We start from the raw sequence: 5,722 nt of genomic DNA, 5'->3' as shown, positions 1-5,722 counted from the left end.
TCGAACTCGGGACCTTTGCCTTTCGCGGGCAAGTGCTCTACCAACTGAGCTACCAAAGCACGACTGACGGCCGGTACTCACAGCTTTACTTCTGCCAGTAGTTCTACAAGGTTCGCAGGAGAGCTTCTGTAAAGTTTGGAAGGTAGAAGACGAGGTACTGGCAGAAGTAAAGCTGTGAGTACCGGGCGTGAGTCGTGCTTCGGTAGCTCAGTTGGTAGAGCACTTGCCCGCGAAAGGCAAAGGTCCCGAGTTCGAATCTTGGTCGGGCACACAGTTTTAATCTGCCAGGAAGTTTCATATCAGCGCACACTCCGCTGCAGAGTGAAAATCTCATTCTGGAAACATCACCCAGGCTGTGGCTAAGCCATGTCTCCGCAATATCCTTTCTTTCAGGAGTGCTAGTTCTGCAAGGTTCGCAGGAGGGCTTCTGTAAAGTTTGGAAGGTAGGAGACGAGGTACTGGCAGAAGTAAAGCTGTGAGTACCGGGCGTGAGTCGTGCTTCGGTAGCTCAGTTGGTAGAGCACTTGCCTCCGAAAGGCAAAGGTCCCGAGTTCGAGTCTCGGTCGGGCATACAGTTTTAATCTGCCAGGAAGTTTCATATCAGCGCACACTCCGCTGCAGAGTGAAAATCTCATTCTGTATTTGCATACTTTACCAGTTACATCTTGAATATACCAGATGACTCCTTACACAAAACAGAAATAACCCTCCCCCCCACTATTCTTAAAACTACACATGAAATACACTTATTTACACACTTACGTTAATACTCATGCTGTTCTTCTTTTACAGTGTGCAACTGTGCCACTTTTGCCTGTTACAATGGTTATCTCACCAGAATATCTTCTGAATCTCACGTTTTTGCGATTTTTCATATCCTCAAATTCGAGCCCTCTTTTCTTGTTCACCAACGGATTCTTACGTTTACCGACAAAATTTGTGTCTACTGTTGGAACACCCCATTTTGGTTATAGAAATGCACATTTTCTTTCTTCATCAACATCAATCACTTCACTTGCAGAGTGTGTGCATTTAATTTCACCCGACTCTAAACACTGTTCCATCAAAAGACCATTTTCAACGTCCCTTCATTTTTCTTCCACATTTATGGTACACATTATAATTTCAGAATAACTCTCAATATCATTATCCTCATCAAACAATTCATTGAACACTTCCTTCGCCCCATTTTCATCTTTCCTTCCTTCAATATCTCTTGCTACTTTATACTTCTTCCGTGCCCATCAGTTAGACAGTAAATATTTTTCCATATTATCTCCAATCATTTATTGAGTAGTCAATTACTTCCTTATCGTACCACTCAGTGCTAACATCACCTCCTAAACAAATACTTCCTCCTTCATCCGCATCTGAATTCTCATCTGTAGGTTTAAAGCACCCTCAAAATCGTTCGTCTTATCATCCTCGAAAGCATCAAATATGATGTTCGTTTCCTCTGAGATAACGATATCAGCAGCTACAGTATTCTCACAGTTAAGTACAAAACTTAAAACTTCGTCTCCCTTACACAAAACCGCACTTGTTTCAGCCGAAAAGCTACAAGCTTTATCAGAATTAACTCCATTCAGCATCCTCTGGTATCTCATAAGGCTCATTACTTAAAACTTCCATTGCATCCGTCAATACACTATGGAAATCACCACCAATAACTCTGTCAACCTCCGCCGATACACCATGTAAATTTCCGCTATTGCATCGCTCCACATTAAAACTCACAGTACACTTACACGTGCTTGTAACCGTTTTTCCTTTACGTTTTTTCCTCTATCACACGCCTCCACCAATTCATGCTTTCACATTCGTGCCTCAACATCCATTCAAAATTCATGTTTCCATCAAGAGGCATCGGTTCACTTTCATCAATAGAAATAAATGCACATATTGCTTCCTCCGAGGTACTGAAATCAGTAGCTTCAACCTTCGCAGCTTCAGCACCTAAAACGTCACCTTTACCTCCCTTTAACATTAAATAACCCACATTCTCCCATACATAACAAAATTCATCGCCAGCTGACAAGACAGTTGCTACGCCGCCTCCACCAATACTTTCGCATACTTCCATCAGTACATCACAAAATTCATCTACAACTGAGGAGTTTACAGCTTCGCAGGCTTCACAGATAGCTTCATCTAGTTCCTCCGATTGACAAACTACATTAAACCGCGCGACCGCTACGGTCGCAGGTTCGAATCCTGCCTCGGGCATGGATGTGTGTGATGTCCTTAGGTTAGTTAGGTTCAAGTAGCTCTAAGTTCTAGGGGAGTGATGACCTCAGAAGTTAAGTCCCATAGTGCTCAGAGCCATTTGAACCATCTACATTACCTTTACCTATATTACTACAGTTGTTGCTACTAACTAGTGCCTCATTAGAATTCGTCACACATTCCACCTCCACCCAATTTAGATCTACATCCGCCTCTCTTCTGATCATAGAATTTTCCACAAAACATATATTCATTCCAACATTCACTCCTGTTTCACAAAATAAATTTTTCAGTCCCCTGTCATCATTATCAAATATCTCTACACATTTTACAACATTTCTTACGCCGTCTTCATGGTTGTGCTGTGTAGCGGAACCGGTTTATAGTATTTCGTGACTTTAATTACTTATAAAAAACATTTCAGGTAGATCAAAAAAATATAAAACCTGTTACCTGTTGGCAGCCTAACAATTCGTTTGATCTCAAAAATGATTGTCCTGGCTAATATTTGTCACTCCGCTAACGAAATCTCCACTTGACGTTGTGTAGAAATGTTGTCTGTAAAGTCGTGTGAGTGGGACTAAATTGCATATCATTTATCAGATTTTACACAACTGTTACTTAAGATGGAAGCACCTTTCTCTAGCACACGGAACATTTAGTCACAACTGACGTATGTCTCCTATTAAAATATTTCATGTAAATCGTCCGAAATAATTAGGCTTCATACATCAGCAACTAAGAAATTTATATTACGTAACGTGCTGTGAGCACTATTTTTAAAGATTCAATTTGAGTTCAATTCCGTCTTTTAAAGTAGATTCGGGACCATCGGTGCACGTTTATTTCCAATCATTTATATCTAACAACATTTACGTTTGTTAAAATTCTCGATTCAGAACTGCCACGGAGATAATTTTGCTAAGATGGCGGCAGACAGACGATAGTCAATTTGACTATTGTTATTCTCGATTCCTTTTATATCAAGTTAACAAGTTTAGATTATTTTCACTATATTCACTAATAATTTTAAATGAAATTACTCCATAATTTTTATACCAGCTACTAGTAAACTCCGCTTTAAGTTACTAGCGCTAATGGCGCTAAACTTCGGTTACACGATAAATCAGTCTAATCTAAAAGCCGTAAATTCAACTAAATACCTAGGTATTACAATTACGAACAACTTACATTGGAAGGAACACATTGAAAATGTTGTGGGAAAGGCTAACCAAAGACTGCTAACATATCTACTACAGAGACTGCCTACACTACGCTTTTCCGTCCTCTTTTAGAATACTGCTGCGAGGTGTGGGATCCTTACCATATAGGACTGACTGAGTACATCGAAAAAGTTCAAAGAAGGGCAGACAGTTTTGTATTATAGCGAAATATACGAGAGGGTGTCACAGAAATGATACAGGATTTGAGCCGGACATCATTAAAAGAAAGGCATCTTTCGTTGCGACGGAGTCCTCTCATGAAATTCCAATCACTAACTTTCTCCTCCGAATGAGAAAATATTTTGTTGGCACCGATCTACATAGGGAGAAACGAACACCACGATAAAATAAGGGAAATCAGATCTCGTACGGAAAGATATAGGTGTTCACTCTTTCCGCGCGCTATACGAGATTGGAATAATAGAGAATTGTGAAGGTGGTCCGATGAACCCTTTGCCAGGCACTTAAATGTGGTTTGCAGAGTATCCATGTAGATGTAGATGTGTAGATGAACACTGGCACTGCAATTGCGTATTGATTTGCCGATACCGTGCAAGCGACTTTTAAGAATAATGTCTGACCTGTACGGGAATATACATAATGGATGTACCGGCCGCCCTGGGTAGCTGCGTGGTCTTAGGTGCCTTGTTACGGTCCGCGAGGCTCCCCCCCCCCCTCCCCCCCCCCCCCCGTCGGAGGGGAGGTTCAAATCTACCTCGAGCATGAGTGTGTGTGTTGTCATTAGCGTAAGTTAGTTTAAGTTAGATTAAATAGTGTGTAAGCCGATGAACTGATGACGTCAGCAGTTTGGACCCATAGGAACTTACCACCAAACCAATGGCTGTACGACTACTGGTTGTAGACGTATGGTTGACGACATATGGAAGTTCAGGTTTGGCAGTGAGTCGTGCACGGATAGCCAAATGGTAAGGCGACCGCTCGCGATAAGCAGAAAATCCTGGTTCGAGTTCCGGTCGGGCACAGATCTTCATCGTCGTCATTCCAATCTACAGCTGACGGTTGTCCTTATTCGCAACTTCGAATACATTTAATGTATTTCATAACGGCTGCAGTCACCGCAGTACCTGTTCCTTTGGACCTGCATACATATCCAAAGGAACTTTGCATCGTAATCAGAATAACACAGGCATTGCGACGTCGTATCTTTCAGCTTGTCTGACACTCCGCCATTACTCGGAGTATTGTCTGTCCTACACAAAGATAAAGCGAGCAACAGCCGTCAAAACTGCCAGCTTTGGGATTTACCAATTTCTGATGACGCGCTACTTGTCCCTGCATCTGGGCTCACCTCGTTCCACCGAGTCACACCAAGACAAGCAAGCGAATCCAGCTCTCCTCAGTACCACCCCTATGTGGACGAATAGGTCGCCCACATACTCGCAAGCTTACAAACTCTATCCCACAAACGGACACCCAGCACACGCACAACTTATCACTTATATCTGTCACCTAGACAAATGCATTCCCTACATCTTATTACTCTACATTAATTATTTTTTGGTGTTGCGATATTTTCCCGCCACTGCATATCAGTCAGTGAGTTGTGATTCACTTGCATGGCACAAAGACTATAGGGCTCTGTCGCCTGCTAGTGAAGCCTGATCTTTGGATACGCAGCATATTTGCAGTCCGTACTTTGAGCGCAGAGCCTTGTCAACCAACCAGATGGCTCAATGCGCACTTTCGACAGGGCAACATGAATAGTTAGCCATTCAACACACTTTCCACCTACGCTCGAAGTCAGTGAGATGCTGCTTACATCGTGCTGGATGCTGCCGATTTTATAAAATTATGACAATATGTCTTGTGAATAATTTGATCTGATCTTTCTATACTTCAGATTTCGGTAGCTTGGGTGAGAGCGTTGCTTGCTTGCATTTCATTTGCGTAATTCCATTTCACATGATTTCCCAATTCTCTCCGTCTTTTTGTTCTGATTTCATCTGTGTCAGAACATACTAGGATCAACATCGGTCTTTCATTAAGATAGCCCTTGATATAGATCGATTTCCACGTTTCTCTCTCAGTCACTAAATAGTATTACGAGGATTCGAGAGTATATGAGATTAATTTTCTGCTATTTGTGTCTAAGTGGCACTGATATCCATGTGGTCCATTTGTGGACTTTTGTGCCTAACATTCATGAGATTTTGTTTTTATTTTGAATAATAATTCAAGTTAATTTAAAATAAATCATGAATTGTTCTGCTCCTGGAATCACTTTTCACTTTTACGAATGTTTCACGCTGAAG

General features: G+C 41.7%; 1 non-coding gene across 1 annotated transcript; it reads left to right on the top strand.

Annotated features, from left to right (window-relative positions):
* Positions 1-496: 496 nt before the first annotated feature.
* Trnas-cga lies at positions 497-571 on the top strand. Its single transcript has one exon. It is a non-coding gene; the product is annotated as a tRNA-Ser (tRNA).
* Positions 572-5,722: the final 5,151 nt, after the last annotated feature.

This window comes from Schistocerca piceifrons, chromosome 1, assembly GCF_021461385.2.
Source record: "Schistocerca piceifrons isolate TAMUIC-IGC-003096 chromosome 1, iqSchPice1.1, whole genome shotgun sequence".
Taxonomy (NCBI): Eukaryota; Metazoa; Arthropoda; class Insecta; order Orthoptera; family Acrididae; genus Schistocerca; species Schistocerca piceifrons.
Note: the sequence above shows the minus strand (reverse complement) of the source record. Positions and strands in the feature narration are given on the sequence as shown.